Raw genomic sequence first — 18,816 nt, 5'->3', positions numbered from 1 at the left:
CCAGAATAGCGAAATACGTCTTCCATAATAAAATGCGTATTAATGATTGTTTTATGTTGTCATAAAACTGGTGACGTAAAGCATCAAGCGGGCACATGTGGATGTAGGGCATTTGTGATTGAATTGCTATTTTATTTGGGGCACCCTGTACATGACCTTTTATGACGATTTTGATGATAATGGTCCTTAAAATTTGCCCTGATGACATGTCCTCGATCCCAACAGGTAAAGTTCCGTTAGTGGGGGTTCCGTTCCTGCTAAAAAGTTAATATTTTTATCTTCATTCACAAAGTCCAAAATCTTCAGTCAATAAAAATCTTTTGTTGACACACAACTGACACAATGACTACATTTTCCACATTCTATCAAAATTTGAGGCAATCCGAACTAATGTTTTCTATCCACATGTAATAAACTCTTTGCTATGTCTAAAATTGTTATTTATTAGGGTACCTAGTGCCAAGACACTGTGACACAGGTCTCCTAGCTTTTGACATATAGCAAGCTAAGAGCGAAACTCGACCTGACCCGACCTGGCCTTCTAACCAAACCGGGAAAAATAAGGTAACCCACTTCCTCGAATGGGAATTGATCCTACGACCTGCGTCACGACGGCCTTAAAATAAATAATACTATGACGATTTACATTCAGCGTGCGTAAACTATATATAATATTCATATATTTGATACCGCACTGTATTTATGGCCCGTAAAGGGAATAGCGTAATGTCTAACTGACATTGCTGATCAAACGCGGATGTCTCTTTTGATGATCACAGTTTTATCGCACCTATATAATGTATAAAGTTATTATATACATACGAATGTAGGTTACTCTATGGTGTATGTCGTTCCTTTCGCTTAAGGCGACTACTCTGTCTGTCCGATTGAAGGAGTAGGTGATAGGTGTAGTGGGTTCTATGTTTATTTATGACAAAAAGTTAACATAAAAAAAGGTTAGTATCTACTATTTAAATATTTTAAAAGTACTATATTTAAGTACTGTAAAAGCATAATACATTAATAGTAAAATATTTTGTAACTAGTAAAAATAATATTAAATATAGCGTAATTAAATGTAGCGGGACTTGAACCCGCGCCTCCTGGGAACCGATCAAGCTCTCACGTCCACTAAGCCATACGTTCTCAATTAACTTTTTAACCGGATTAATTATACATTTGTGGAAACCCGACGTTTACTCGTTACCCGTGACAACGGACTACTGCAAAGTGTCCGAAACGACGGGTTTCTAAAAATGTATATAATTCGCAGTTGTGTAATAATCGTGAAAATCAAAGATCATATATAGTAATATAATATTCTAATAATAAAAATGTTCTTCAATATATTTATCGAATACGGATAAAAAGCTCGCTTTACCTTTAAAAGCTTTAGCTCTATGGAAAATTGAAAGGAAGCTTATCTTCACTTTGAAGTATGTATACTTTAAAAAAAATGAAATTTCTTATATCCTACATATTCAATATCCGTAACGGTTCCTCTCATCAGTGAGATTAGATGCTTTTATAAGTTCATATTTAAGTAAAATACATGTTATTTAGTTTTTGTTTAAAATATTATACTTTGTTGTGCCTCAAAATAAGTTATATTTAAATTTATTATTTACGCTTGTTTTATTGTTGCTCATATATTTCTCTTTACAAAAAAAACAAAACCAAAAAGTCATAATTTTTTCGCAACCAACTGATCAAGATAAATGATGAAAATTAATATTTTTTAGCAAACTTTTGACTTTTTCACTGTCAAAATAAAAGAGCTAAAACATTAAAGTTTCCCATGAAAGCTCGATCTCAAAGTCGTTTAATAGGCCATTGTGGCAAAGTTACTGAATGGGATTTTTTTGATTCTGCGACGCGACAAGGAAAACCACTTTTACAGTACCTATGATTTTGTTGAAAATGTAAATTAGTCATTCAAGTTTATATAATTGTCTTTTATAGATCTAGAACTCTGCTGTAGATTTTAGTTAATTGTATTTTTTTGTAAATAAAAATCATAATATAAAATACTATTAGTTTTATATATCTACTAGTAGTTTATAGGGAATTATTATTTATATTTATAGTTTATTTAAAATGTGTCATTTGTATATTTCAACATAGTAATTTATTTATTTATCATTCATATAGTACATACATTTATTAGAATTTATATATTTTATAGTAGGTAAGTATTCGTATTTAGTATATTTATATGAAAGCCGATATTACTCCTACCCTCTTATCGACAGCATATTTTAATTATAACAGTCGATGCTTGCCACTCGATGCGCTTTCTATACGTTCCTTTGTTTTATTTAGTATTTCTTTCCAAATTTGTATTTATCGTGTTCTTTTTTATATATATGTTTGTGGTTGACTTTCTTATATACAGAATCGTGTTTAATTGTGATTTTTCCATTTGTGTTATCACTATAAGGACATTTAAAGTGGTGTTGAATATGCGCAGTGTTAACCGTGAGTAGACTTTTTATTATTCACCGTCAAAACTACAAGTTTATATATTTTTTTACTTCACGTTCAAGACATTCCTTTCTTCATTCCGTTCTTGCTTTGTCTTGTTACGAAAGCGAGAGAATGAAAAAATATTTTCCCATTCTCTTTTATTCCATTCCAATTCAGATTCCAACTAAAAACCAATCAAAGCCAACACAAACAACCAAAACTTAAAAATAGACCGAACAGACAATTCCCCAAAAAAGAAATACCCGAACATTCAACAAGAAAAATATTTAAAGAACCACCCGAAGAATATAAATCTTTGTTTTGTAATGTGAAACGATTGAGTGGAACAAAATTCACCATCGTTCACCAACAATCGCGGTAACCCCGTTCCGTGACGTGTTCCCCTGAACACAATAGGAGCAATAAATATACATCAATGGCAGAGCGATTCATTGAAGAAAACTTCGTCGAAAGCCTTTTTTATAAAGCGCCCAACTAGGTGATTATTTGTCGTTATATTTCCTTTTATATTTGTTATACGGTTGAAAGAAAATTGAATAATTCTTTATTAACGTTATTTTGTATTCTTGTCAATATCAATTGTCGTCGTTGTATTCAGAACGTCTGAAGCGCAATGGTTATAGGTTCAATTCCTGTTCGGAGAAGTTTTTTTATTTACGGCCATTTTTCTCTATTCATTTAAATAAAGCGATGTTTTGGCTATTTTAAATGGCACTGGACTTGAACCACATATGCCAAGACAGCATCAATATTGCTGTTAAGCTTTGTTACACTAAAATAAAAATACTAAAATATATTTACCGTGCTTTTGAATATATATTGTATCTATAAATATATATAGGAGTTATATTTATTTATTTATGGAGATGTATCCATATTATATTTCAACAATAAAAGAAAAGAAGTTTTATTTTCAAACAACAGATTACCTTAACTTGGATAAATATCGGTACATTAAAGTTTCTATCAAGGGATATGAAAAAATCATACAGTTACTTATTTAAACTAGCATATGCTTTCGAATTTCGTATTTATTGAGGGATATACTAAAATCCCTAAGGGGACACCCACCCAATAAATTTTATAGAAGGGTAAAAAGGTTTTATTGGTACTATTTTAAGATTCTGGCTAAGTAAATGATTTGACCGTGTTGAAACTACAAAGAGACGTTATTATAAAGACAATTTGAGATAAGACAATTTGATTTTTGTTACCTCGCTCTGGTAACAAGAGTTTATGCAACGAAGTGTCTTAACATTTGGTCCCCAGGTTCCCTCTGCCTACATTGCTGTATGTGGGATACTGCACGAAGCTAAAAAAAAACAAAAAAAACTGTAAGACGGAAGTAGACGTACGAAAGTTAAAAGCTTAAGATATTTTGATTAAAATTCACGATTTTTGCTCTCCTAACACAATGCCATTTAAACTTTGCATGTTTTCACAATTTTCGTTCCTCCTGCTTCTAAAAAAATTCACTTGATGAGAAATATTTGTGTAACGACAATACTATGGCGGCCATATTTTGATGTAAGACATTTGTAACAGGGCACATCGCACTGTTTACAAACGATTATGCAAACGACGATTTTGTTCTTTATTTACAATTAAAATAAAGACTAAAATACTGTTTATAATATTCTTTATGTAATACCTCTTTTGTAAAAGGCAAGGTTAATTATAAATTCCCAAGCTAATAATGCTGAATCAGTTCGTTGCAGATCGCAAACCCGTGTCATTTGTGACATCTTATATCCATAGATTTAAATTTAGGTTTGCCTATATTACTGGCTGTAGCTCAAATAATATTTTAAAGTTAGTTTAGCTTTAAATATTATTATATTTCTAACTTCACGTTGTATTCCGTCTATAGCTATAGGATAGCCAGAGGGAGGGTAATGTTAAGATACTCTATTCCCCCTACTTACAATTCAATTTTCTAGACGTTATGTGTTGAGTGGCAAAACTGTACTATAAATTCTTATTTGCATACAGGAAACTAACGGCTCATGAGTAATACAGGTGCGTTACCAGTATTTCTCACTTGCGGCGGTGAACACTTACCATCAGGTGACCCGTGCGCTCGTTTGCCTTGTCTTGATCCATAAAAAAGGTAATTAATCAGCTTTAGGCACACCGCAAGGTAGACAGAGGGAACCTAGTGTTAAGACACTCCATTCCCCATTTTCTGCCGAATTCTGGGGGTATTGCGTGTTGAGTGGCAGAACTTAACGCCGCGTTTTTGCCTCTAAATAAATGTCTATAAATTGAAATAAATATTTTATCTTTTCGAGTGGGGATACCGAACCCACAACGAGTTGGTTTTACGACTACGACGGGCCTCATATAAAAAAAATAGATGTAATAAAATACATCCTTTAGCTTTAGCTTATCCTAACTGTCCATTTTAATAGAATAAAAACAAATTAAAGACACCGACGGAAATGGTTGAAGATTAAAAAACAACTTCCTTCTAACGAGACGCATTTTGAATGTAAAATGCGTGAAATCCCTTTTGGATTCTGGTTGTTAATACTAAGCATAATGTACGTATCTTTTCTAAGCCCGACATTGTTAATCCCTCCTTAAAAATATCCCTTTCACGTCGGTGCCATAGAAAAACACCCTTGAAATGACATAAATAAAATTTAATTCTTGTTTCTATATTGTATAAAAGGGTAGTATGTTCTATACGCGGCATAATAATATGGAATGTTGTAGATTAAATTACTTTTTCAATGGTTGGGGGCTTCCCATACGAGGAAATGTTTACCTATATTGAAATGATTTCCATTTCGCCATTCTGCTAGTCATAGCGCGGGGTTGAGTTTCGCTATAGGTAATTGAAGGGAAAGTGGGAAACTCAGTCTTTACGCAAGGGCCTCGCCTAACCTGCTATGCGGGAAAAAGCGTGAAACGAAAAAAACTTTTATAATTAAAATTAAAAATCGTGATATTTTTCTCTCAAGGGTTTTAAAAGTGTTTTTTAGTTTTACGCTGTATCCCGTACATAGCAGGGTAGGCAGACGGAACCTGGGAACGTAATACATACTACCGTTTCGTTTTACAGTTGCGTGCGTCGCAATTTGCATTACTGTATAATCCTAAAACAAACCCTTTTTTCTCTTCTTTCCGCCTGAATTCGAGGCAGCGCTTTGCCTTACCAGAGCGGGAAAATGAAAATAATTCATACCTCAGAATGGCTCGAATCAAACCCATAACCATCACGTTTCCAGTCGCTATTCCACTATGCACGACCGCCTCATTAACCTTAATTAATATCATTTATGCAGAAATTGTCCTAATTTAAAAGAGATAAACCAAGTTTAATACGTAGAAGAAATTGCAAGTAATGACAATGTAAATTAGGGAGCCATTACTCAATTCAAGCTTGGCTGTGACAGAGGAAGTTTCGAAAAGGGTACTTTAATTGCTCAGTAAGGTTCCCGTTTCAAATCAACTTTCATCTTATTTTGACTAGCTGTCGCCCAGTTTTGTTAATTTAATAGAAAGTATATAAATAATATGTGGGGGAGGTTAATTTATAAGTCGGGGGTTCAATAGAGCAAATTGAGTAATTATTTTAAATCTATACTTCTTTCTACGAGTATACTAATACTATAAAGCTGAAGAGTTGATGTTTAAGTTGAATACGAACTATTGGTTCAAAATAATTTTCTTTGTGTTTGATTTTGCATTTATAGAAAGGTCCATATTACACAGAGATACCTCGGGCACGACCGTTAATCCTAATAAACTATTGGGCTTGTTTACTTTATTTTTAGTTTATGTTTATATCGTTTTTATTCTTTAAATATTTTTTTTATTTCTCTTTTTCATCACCTATCTTATAACAAAGAGAAAATTCGCATACTAATTCACACAAATCGAACCTGTAGTTTAAAGTATAGTAAAAATATTTTCAACTGTGCCATAATGAAAATTCCCACCTACATTCAATTACCATCTGTAAGTGAAATTTAGTGTTATTACGCTTTTAATTTTAATGAAGACTCCACCAACGTCATATTTTACACGACAATGGACCTAATTATAATATATTGAATATTAATACTGAAATACATACATATGTATGTTTATGGATGTATATATGTATGTAAATTATATTATTTACACGGGGATATGCTCATTATAATTTTATTAGTAAATATTTCAAGCAAAGTAAGTAGCTATAATATATGTTATGTGAGGATGTAGCGAGTTCGAGCTTATAATGATTGATGTAACCATTTATTTTTAATTATATTTTTATCTCAATATATTTAATTTCCTCGAAGGTAAAACGCGGCGTTGAGTTCCGCCATCATAACTGTAAGTAGAAGTACCCGAAAGGTCATATAAATGCGGCAAAAGGGATGCATAAATGGTCGTATCTGTAATTAGAAGCTTGTTTATTGGATAGTGCTCGAAGGGACCAACGAAGGGATGTTTGACATTAATTTGAACTTAGCAACGGCAACACACCTGTAGCTCCTCCGGTGCTGCACGGGGTCGTGGGCGGCGATGATCATCATCAGGTGACCCGAACGCTCGCTTGCCTTGTCCTTTTTCCATAAAAAAAAAAAAGTTTGAACTTGATACCTCCACTCGTTGTCGAAATAAAAATATTCTTGACACACGGGCAACAAAGCCATCCTATGAGGGTTCCGTTTTTGCCTTTTGAGGTACGGAACAAACAGTCTATTAAGAACTCAACCAAACCAAAATCCCAGAACGATATCGAAAACTTAAATTATAATTAAAGTTGGAGTGAAAGTTTTTGAATTCACTTTGTTCATTTATGTTAGAAGATACCAGGATCGATACTTAATTCAGAAGGGAACTTTAACAGAATCGAGTCGGGATTAATTTCACTTGACTAGCGGAATCACAGCTTTAAATGGCCGTAAAACTTTGTATCTCATTTTAGAGAAAATGACTGGGATTTTTGTTCTTGCTTGTAGTGATGTTGTAATTAATTTAATTTGTGGATTTTAAAGAAAATACGTGGTTTTATTATATAGTGACCCATTAGCCTCTAAGAAAACTGGATTGTAGCGTAGTAAGAAAGTTTTTGACTCCTCTGTCCATTATGATGGCTACAGTGTTAATGCGAGGGTTGTGGTTTCAAATTATATTACATAAATATTGTCAAATTGAAATTACCAACTACGAGTATGTTTCTCAATTTAGTTGGTAATTTCAATTTAAGAATATCCTTTTAAGTCCAGTATTTTTTTGTGTAATGGCTACTCTCCTGTTTATATCCTATATATATAAAATCGAAAGGTCACTCACTCATCACGAAATCTCAGAAACTACATGTGCTAGGAATCTCAAATTTTGCATAGGAGTTATTTATAGGACGTAGGTGCTCGCTAAGACGGGAATTTCCAATATTCTATTTCTAAGGGATTGTTTTTGAGATTGAAAGTTTGTATGAAACTTCGTTACTACAAATGCTATGAGTCTGAAATTTTGCATGGACGTCACCTATAGGACGTAGGTACTCATGGAGACAGAAATTAATAATAAAGTAGTTCACGCAGGCGAAGCCGCGAGCGGGCCGCTAGTATCCTATAAATCCCGGTCTTTCTTTAATTAAATTTATTTTAGATTTTATTCTTATATACATAGTTGATGGATATAAGAATAAAATCTCACAAAGTTAAAAAAGTTATATAATACTTTAGTTACAAATCGTATTGTTTTCTGTTTTTGTTTACATTTTGTAGCGACGAAAGCGCAGTTGTTGACTTAAGAGCAATAAACTTAGGGACCAGAAGAGCTTTGTGTACTAAAAAAGTTTGCTCAAGGAAACGTTACAGATATTTATAATATTATTTCAAAATAATTTAAAGGCAAAAATAGAATAAAAGAAAGGGATTTATATTATGGGAAATAAATTACAGAAAAACTTCATTTTGGAAAATAATTTATTTTTTATTTCCTAATTCCAATTTCAATTTACTTCTATTAGTAGTAGAAGCATGGAAATAGTGTTACTTGAGTGAATTTTTCTTTTCTAATCTAACGGTACTAAGAAGCCGTAAAGACAAGTAAACACATGGTTTTTTTTTATTGTTCAGTATAAGTAAAGACAATTAGTTCACACTATACGTACTCTTGTTTATAAAAAAAATAAATACTTTACTTATTTTGAAGAATAGAAAGATATATGTGAAATTGCATAAAAAATTGCATTTAGTAGGATTTGAACCCACGACTATGACCGCTAAACAACACGTTCTTATCTTTGTTCTTATGTCAAAAACGACGTAAGAATGACTTGTTATCAATAACCTCTAAATTTTGCGGACACTGCGTTAAAAACATAGTTTTTAGGAAAAAACACGTTTTTTCTCCAGTAGAGCCTTTTAGTGGGAACTCTTAAAATTCAAGTCATACCCAATCAAAGCCCACCGATAGCTTTCACTGTATAATTAATCTCGTTTGAGAAATGGTAGATGCAACTCGATACATTGATAAATTGATTTTTGCTGTTAACCTCGTCTTTTGGGATATAAAGTGGTTTTTGATTTGTGAAATTGAAAAAAATAAACAACCATTTAAAGCGCAGCGTTAAGCTCCATATTTAGTTTTCTTTACTATCTCTTATTGCAGCAGAAAAGATATATTTTTTGACATTTATTTTATTTTTGACAAAGATCTTTTTTTATTTCTATACTTTAATAAAAAAATCTGCAAACTGTGAAAACGGCTGGTTGTGGTTTCGATTCCCACCCAAGAAATGAAATATTTTATATTTTTATTTGCTGACTCTGGTAACGGGCAAAGCGTGGCGTTGACTCCACTCAACACGCAATCCCTTCAAAATTCAGCGGAAAGTGAGGAATGGAAGTATCTTAATCTGCTCCTGTTCTGCTATGTTCGGATTAACATGAAGCTAAAAAAAATATAAAACTGGTCAGACGTTTTCGCACGCTAGGACGGACTTTGGTTATCAAATGATAAAATATTTTAAATTCACAGACTAAATTTAGTAAGTAGTATCCAAGCTCCTTAGATAAGTTGTAGGGAGAGCAAATGCAAATGTAATTTTGATGTTTACCCCCAAGTCCTCGGATGGCCCGTCCACTGTCCACTTAGAGCATTATGTTGCAAGTCAAACAAGAAATTTAAAAATACTTGCTTTGACTGTATTTGCAAGAAAGTTATGTGATGTTCTTTGGAAGAACAATCTCTTAGAGAATGGACGAAAAGTATTAAGATTTGTGCAACATTTTTCTTGTTTTAAATATTTACATTTTTCAGTTTCCCGCTTTATCCCGCATGTAGCAGAGTAAAAAGAGACAACAAATTATCAGGATACGTCTTCGCTTTCCATATCTTTTTTTAAGTCTCATATGTAGAAATACATTTTTTTTAGCTTTAAAATTAAAATCACTGCTACATTTATGTGGGAATTATATTTTTAAAGGGTTATCTCGATTATTATATAAATTATTCGAGACAATGGTATTGGACAATAACGTTATAAGTCGTTCGTGTCGGTGGAGCGTTTAATCGTTAACATTCTGTTTGTTATCGAAATACAACAGGACGCTTATTTGAATTGTTTTTAAATAAATATAAAAAATATATATACGAAAGCAGGATAGGCATATGGAACCTTACTTCAAGAAGCCTCGATTCCTATTTTCCTGACTGATCTTGAGACATTGCATGCCGTTTGTATCACTGTTCCCCGACCACCCTTCATATTTATTTAACAATTCTTTGGCTCGTGATGTATTTCCTTTATCTTTGTGACAAGAATAAATAATATAAATGGAAAGTGGGGAACGGAGTGTTTTAACACTAGGTTCCCTCTGCCTACCTGTGTGCTGTGTGCGGGATACAGCGTGAAGCTGTTTTTTTTTAAATAGAATTTGAAGATCAAGTATTACGTTTTCAATATAAGGTTAATATTTAAGTTAAGGTATATAAGGTTCAAATTAGTTTCATAGCTAACCGCACTTTCGTTGTATTCAACGCTTGCTCCCTATTGTGAGGCAAGAATAGGCAAGTGACCGATGTATCGACAAAGAACATTATTTAATGGCATGTGGGTGACTTGAATAGAACGTTGAAGTGCGGAACACCGTAGAGGGATGCTCGCTGGAATTTAATAACAAACTTATTGAAAAAGAAACTTATTTGTTGCTTTTTGTGAATATTTCTATAGGAAGAAATTCATTATTTTCTATGGTGGAAAGGAAAGTCATGGAATTTATCGTTTCAGCGTATAGTGCTTACATTAAAGCATCTGTTTGGATATTCTTCCAAATATACTTAGTGATTAGCCATTATTTTATTTTTAAAGTGTATATAATAATGAATTATTTATTTGCTAGGCAATAAATATGATGTTTATTGAAAATCTGTAAAAAATTTAATGAATTTCAACGTAGCCTGATAAGAACATACAAGAGGAGAGGGTTCAAATCTTCGCGAGAGTGGGATCAAATTGTTCTCGCGCCTCTCACATTCAAATATTTATATATTACAAAGTAACCTAGAAGCTCGTAATTATAGAAATTTCAGCATTAATTTGTTAAATTTTCATAGCAAAATTTAAATTAAATTAGAATGTTTTAAATGTTTATTTTTTACATAACCTTAATTTAACAGGGTATGTAAAAGGTAAGCATGTTATAAAGTTTCAAGGCCAGCCTTGTTCAGTGTACCAGAGGGATCCTTACTTCTATGACTCTTGAGAATTCCTTTCAACTATACTAGATTTAATATAAACTTTAAAATTTTGTTTCAGAAAATTATATGTAGTATAATTTAAATGAAAAGTGATATATTTATGAATATTTATTACATTATGTAGATATTGTAACATAATTGTTTTTAAAGTGTTTTTACTTTTATATAAAAAAAACCTTTATATACTGTAATATAATTATTTAAAATATTGGCGGCTCTAGAATTTTACGAAGCTTCGTTACCTTGGAATTGCTGTAAAGGATGATCATTTGGTGAGAATAGACGCTAGTTACTCTATAAATTTGTTCGGACATTTAGAACGTAGCTAAGACTTAGAACTTAGTTCGATTTGTGCTCTTCTTGAATTATATACTCGTATCTGTTTAAATACTATAAAACTTAAAGATTTATTGGCTCATTAGATTTGGTTAGAAAATAAAGAAAAATCTTAAATTTATATGTTCAAAGTAAATTTAAAATTTATAAAAGGGGATTTTTCGTGGTTATAACTTTTATATATCGAATACATTATATCGAAAATAAGGAGAGGAAAATGAAATGTTATATATTTTAAAAAATACTTTACAATAAAACACAAAATTTTCCTTGTGTGATGGTGCAATTCATTCATGTTTTAAAGGGGCCTACATTTCGGTCGTTTCGGTTCAGTCGGTCCCAGACACCCCTTGTTCCTCCCCCTGTAAATCTTACATATACAATCAGCAGTACAAAAATTTATAATTAAAAAAAAAATAGTATCGATAATATATAATAACATCACTATAATCGAATAACTTGAATAGACTACAATCGATTTGATTTACGCAGCGTCAATAAGCGCTGTTGGACAATGCAGTGCAAATAATGTCATGTACTTTATGTACTTCTTAGAAAGCTTTGTGATGTAAGAATAGGGGGTGTATCCTATTCAGAATACTATTGCTATGTAGAACCCAGTGATGGTGCAGGAACGCAAGCTTGTGACTGTAAATGAAACAGGTTGAGGGTTCAATTCCAACTAGAGGAAATTAAATATTTTATCTTTACATTTTCTCGCTCGGGTAACAAGGCAGAGCGTGGTGTTGAGTTCTGTCACTCAACACGCAATGTCTCCAGAATTTGGCGGTAAGTTGGAAACGGATGTCTTAATAGGTTTGAATTCTATTCAATTCTATATAATATATCTATATAATATACCTATATAGTATATACTATTTTGCGTAGGTATCTTCATTGATTATTACGCATAGTTCAACAAATTATAATCCTAGTACAATATCTATATTTAGTTCGTACAACGTGCGTATTAATGTGGGCTCAGCAGCTGTCACCATTCACCGGATGCGCGGTTGCGACGTTCACTTCCGCTTCCCCCCGTTATTATTTACTAAATTTCAAATTGCACACTACTTACTTTAATAATAACTAAACATATATTTTTTATGGGAAAATATTATGTGGAATTATCATTTTTTGTTACATTTATTTATAATGTGATGTCATTCTAAATCCAATATGGAGAAAATCAAAAATAGTGGAGTATCTATTTAGTAGATTAAATAGATACTCCGCTCGCGTTAATAAATATTTAATTATATTAAGCTTTAAAAATTTAAACTTAGCAGATTTTACATAATTAAATTAGTAGTAGTTTAGTTACACAAGTAAATCACGCGACAAGCTTTTATGATCATATAAATTGTGTACAATGAGGTTATGAGTTGATAGTTAAAATTTAAAAGACATATTTTATTTTCTCCTTCTAAGAGCGTTTAAATAAAAGCTTTTAAATTCTTTCTTTTAAATATTTTTTTCTAAAAATGATTTTTTGCTTTTAATTTATTTGTAAGTTTAAGTGGAACTCGAATTCGCATATTATCTAGCGAAACTGAAAAAATATCCCGAATTTGCTTCAAAGCTACTATCACCGAATATGTTAGACACTTCTTAACTTTAACTTCTAACTGCTTTTGAGTTTTATAATTTAGAATTCTATTACAATAAATTATTATAAGTAATTTACAAAATTTTATAATCTCATTTGGAGATTAAAAGAGGATGAGGATATCATACAGTGTAAACTGTAAACAGCGGCATTCTGCGCATTCAACCCTTAATAACATGGCGACTATACATATAAAGGAAATTGTAAACATAACCGGGAAAATTTCTTTTTAAATAACATTTTTATATTTAATTATTAAAAAAATACTATAATCAATTCAAGAAGAGTCCTACAAATATTTTTTCACACTTGTGATAGTTGCTAAAATAACATGAAATTAATTACATAATATGTACAAAAGGCAATATAAATATCTCTAACTAAATACTTAGAAAGATACTTGAATGTCTAGATTTAAGCCTAATTATAAAAAATAAAAATACGTATTAAAATATGATTTATTTTTAGCGTTTAGCCCGTCTTTCATGTATAGGTATATACATGTTTTAATATTGTGTGCAATAATAAAAATAATAATAACAAATAATCACTTATTTGTCTTAGTGGGAACGGAGTGTACCCGGGTTACCCCTGCCTCCCTTATCGTGTGCAGGATACAGCGTGAAACAAAAAAAGTTACTTTTTTGTGAGCTGTGCCGTCTGGTATTCCACACTGTGTGTTTCAAAGCCATCATCGCCAACGATACGTGTCGCAATAAAAAGTAACCGAGATAAGATCTCTTTCATCCGAGTACTACACGGATTGTCGCATATATCCTCAAATATATGAAGAAAATTAATTTTCATGTAAATAATCTTTTTATTAAAATGTTTTTTTATATAATAAATTTCTCTTAAGAGACCGTCGTGGTACTGGGGTACAACCTTGCGGCTATAAACGTGAGGGTAGTGGGTTCCTATTTGGGGAAATGAAATATTTTACGCGCTCTGGTACAAAAAAAGTATAGAGTGTGTTAGGAACTCATCATCGCGCTTTGCCAACGAGGCGAGGTTCCATAAATTTTTTTTCCCTAGTCTGTACTGTCCCATTGTTGGGCAAAGGCCTCCCTCCACTTCTTCCACTCTGGTCTATTTCGCGCTATTGAGCACCAGTCAGGCCAATTGTAATGTAATGGTCCAGCTCATCTCGTCTTTTTCCTTTTAGAGTTCGGAATCCAGCTGGTAGAAGATTTCGCCCAAGACTCTTCAGAGAGGTTCGAAATAGTCAGTACAAAAAGATTTTAATTTTACTAACTTTATTTAATTCAGAGCTATTCGAAATTTTGCCAAAAACTTACCATTGTGTATTTTCCAATGTAAATATATTGTAAGATGTTGTAAGCTTCGGCAATTTACTGTGATTTTAGTGTCGCAGCATACTTGTTGCATGCGAGATTGCGTCGTGGTTTCAGTTGAAGTTAGTTAATATTGACATATTGCTGCTTGGGAAGTTTCAGCGACGGAGAAGTTCGCTTCCAGGACATACTTACTATAATAAATGTGTTTAATAATAATAATATATTTTATAATTTGTCTCTTAAACCAAGAGGTGTGCATTGATAGCCGTACAGCCACCAGCATTTTTGCCCTATTTACAATTTTAATGGTGTTTTAGACATTTCAAAGTTTTATTAATAACTAGCGGAGCCGGACGCGGCTACGCCTGCTTGAAATATAAGAATATAATTTCTATAGAAATATAATTTCAATCTAGATGAAATGCTAAAAGTGACTATTGTATATATTTTCATAAGGATGAATATCAGAATGACGCGGTAACGAACGCGGTCGCATAGCGACGACGGTTGTTATTAACATGGCAGAATAAATTGCGTGTCAAATTTGAAAGTATTTTAATTTATTATTATACTAGCGACCCCCTTGCGGCTTCGCCCGCTTTTACTACTGGATTATTTATATAATGTATGTTTGCAAAGCTCTTAAGATAATGTGAAAATTAATTAAACCCTAATGCAACCCACATTTTCGTAGTTCCAATAAGGATTTTCCAATTGTTTTACTCGCCAAGGATTTTTTAGTAGGTACCGTAATTTTAAATCTGTGCTACTAATCTTTTCAAGTACTTATGAAAATATATTTAAATGACTATTTTTAGAAAGTTAAATGACTATTTTTAAACGGAAGAAATTATAAACATAAACCTACCTACTAATAACTACTACAAAAAATAGGAAACCAAATATGTAGCGCTGAAATAATACATTCAACTCCAATTATCTAATACGTGCAAACGCATCTAAATCTTCGTTGCTATAGAGGCAGGCGGGTTTTTTTTGGAGCTTGTGGTTAATGCTGAAGGGGGTATTCTGTCTCTGGTGAAAAGCAAGCACGACGTGGCTGCCTGTGAGGAAAATTAAATAGAATGCATGGGCCGGGAATCGAACCCGGGCCGCCCGCGTGGCAGGCGAGCATTCTACCACTGAACCACCGATGCGTGTAAGGCAGGCGGGCTCGGCGGACGCATGGCGTTTCGCAGCAAGGATTTTTTGATATTGTAACAACTTCTAAAGTACTTATTAAAATGAAAAACAGTAAAAGACAGTTTTGGTGTACATTAAATGGCCAACGTAACTAATGTACTTATTTATATGCTGAGAGTAAGGGATAAGTGAAACTTGAGTAACATACAGCTGATGTGTGAACGGCGGGATGTGTCAACAATTAAATGCGTTTTTCTGTAAAACTATTCGCAATTTCGAAATATTGTAAAAAGCAAATTTTATCTTCGTTTAACGTAGAAAATTAATAAAGTATTTTAAAGGATAAGGATTAATACCATTATAGAAAAATATCCCTCACAATAAAAAATATATTGAAATTATTATTTTTAGACAGAAATATGATCTATACACGTTATTCTTAAAAGATACGAATATGCTCTCGCGGACTTTTTTGTAGATCTTATTAAGAGGAACAATACTCCAGTACATTTTTTTCATGTAATACTTACCATTAGAGCAGCGCATGCGCGAAAGTGTCTCAACGAGTAGGACTTTATACATATTTATCGTATTTATGTTAATTTACATAAGAATGTACAAATAATAAACTATATATGAACCTTCTACGAAAAACACCCGAGTTATTGGTGAAGACGGCATCAAAATCCGTTGGGTGGTTTAGAAGAAGAAGAGTTAGAAACAACAGACAGACACGAAAAGCGACTTTGTTTTATAAGATATAGGAAAACCTACCTACTAATAACTAATACAAAAAATATGAAACTAATATCGCGCTGAAATAATACATTTAACTGAAATTATTCAATATGTGAAACGCATCTAAATCTTTTTGCTATAGAGGCAGGCGGGTTTTTTTTCGAGCTTGTGGTTAATGCTGTTAAAACAGCGACACCGGTTGGGTAGGCACTACGTGGCTGCCTGTGAGGAAAATTAAATAGAATGCATCGGCCGGGAATCGAACCCGGGCCGCCCGCGTGGCAGGTAGGCATTCTACCACTGAACCACCGATGACTGCTCATGACGCGCTTGTATAAATAAGCAAAATGTCGCGAGGCGCGTTTCGCAGCAAGGATGTTTTAGTATTTTAACAACTTCTAAAGTACTTATTAAAATGAAAAAACAGTAAAAGACAGTTCATCTACATTAAATGGCCAACGTAACTAACATACTTATTTATATGCTGTGAGTAAGGGATAAGTGAATCTTGAGTCGGCACAGCTGATGAGTCAACGGCGTGATGAGTCAACAATTAAATGCGTTTTTCTCTAAAACTATTCGCAATTTCGAAATAGTGTAAAAAGCAAATTTTATCTTCGTTTAACGTAGAAAATTAATAAAGTATTTTAAAGGATAAGGATTAATACCATTATGGAAAAATATCCCTCACAATAAAAAATATATTGAAATTACTATTTTTAGACAGAAATATGATCACTACACGTTATCCTTAAAAGATAAAAATATGCTGTCGCGGACTTTTTTGTAGATCTTATTAAGAGGAACAATACTCCAGTACATTATTTTCATGTAGTACTTACCATTAAAGCAGCGCATGCGCGAAAGTGTCGCAACGGGTAGGACTTTAGACACATTTATCGTATTTATGTTACATAAGAATGTACAAATAATAAACTATATATAAACCTTCCCTGAAAAATACTCGACCTAATGGTGAAAACCGCATAAAAATCCGTTGGGTGGTTTAGAAGAAGAAGAGTTAGAAAGTTCAGACAGACACGAAAAGCGACTTTGTTTTATAAGATATAGGATAGGATAGGATATGTGTAATGTAATGTTATATAGCCTATAGCACTTCTGACGAATGCAGCTTTCATACAAAACAAAAACAAAGTAAATCGGACCAGTAGATCCAGAGATCTTAGCGTTCAAACAAACAAACAAACTTTTCCGCTTTATTATATTAGTATAGATGAAACTAAACTAAGCTTGCTTATGAAAATTTATTACATTAACGCCGGCATTAAGTATAACCACAATGTAATGTCTCGAATTTAGGAGAAAAACGGACTATCTAACTGTAAATGCAACAGCTGCGGGTTCATTCGGGAGAATGAGTCACAAGACAAAAAGCAGCGTTGAGTTACGGCAAATCGGCCCGAAGATGGAAAACGAAGTAACTAAACACTAGATTCTCTCTACCTACCCATATACGGGATACATTGTGAACCTATTAAAAAAAGTCCTCTGGGAAGTTCAAACGACAATCAGTCAAAACCGTCCAAACTGCGCCACTACGGTGCCATAGAAATAGTATCGGTATCCTATAAAGGAGGAAAGAATGAAAGGCAAACCCATTTATAATACTCTATTGATATAAAATAAAATCATATCAATATTATTGTCTCTAGTTATTTGCGACAAATATTTGATCTTCTCATTGGATTCTTATACGTGATAAATGGATATAAAAAGAAAAGCTCTATGATTATAATAGAGTGTGCTTGACGTGAGTATAAGTTCGATGTCTGGTTATATATGGTATAATATCCTTCATTGTATTCAACATAAAAACTAAACTACATTTAACATAACAAAGTTTGCCTCGGTGGACTTATCTCTTTAAAAGATTTCTTTTAGCCAATTCGTGAAAGTGGGAGAAAGTATATAGTAAGAAAACCAAATATGCAATATGAAAATAGAGCGAAGGTGAATCTAAAATTTTATAGGAAAAAAATAATTCTAACAATTATTATGAATACTTTATGTATATACATAAATAAATACAAACAATTATACATATCTATATGCATACAATAATAATAATATTAATAATATTTTGTCTTATTCTTTAAAAAAACAATCAGCTTCACGCTGTATCCCACACACAGCAGGGTAGGCAGAGGGAACCTAGTGTTAATACATTCCACTTCGTAAGACATTCGTCGAGACATTTCATGTTAAGTGGCGGAAATCAACGCCGTGCATTGCTTACCTGTGCGGGGAATCGGGGTTATGAAAGTAAATTATATATAATCATTCCCCAAGTGTGGATCGAATCTGTAAACTTCATGCTTAAAATCTACTAGCCTACGGCGGCACGACGGCCTTATGTATTGAACATATATAAGTACTTAACGGACGGACAGCCTTATATATAGATACTTAAATTAACACATTGTAACGTTAATAGTGCTTGACAACCTCTCGGGAAATCCTCGCGATACTCAC

This window comes from Heliconius melpomene, chromosome 13 (assembly GCF_056956725.1).
Source record: "Heliconius melpomene rosina isolate 202511_hmr_F chromosome 13, ASM5695672v1, whole genome shotgun sequence".
Lineage (NCBI taxonomy): Eukaryota > Metazoa > Arthropoda > Insecta > Lepidoptera > Nymphalidae > Heliconius > Heliconius melpomene.
The sequence above is the reverse complement of the archived record's forward strand: the minus strand, read 5'-3'. Positions refer to the sequence as shown.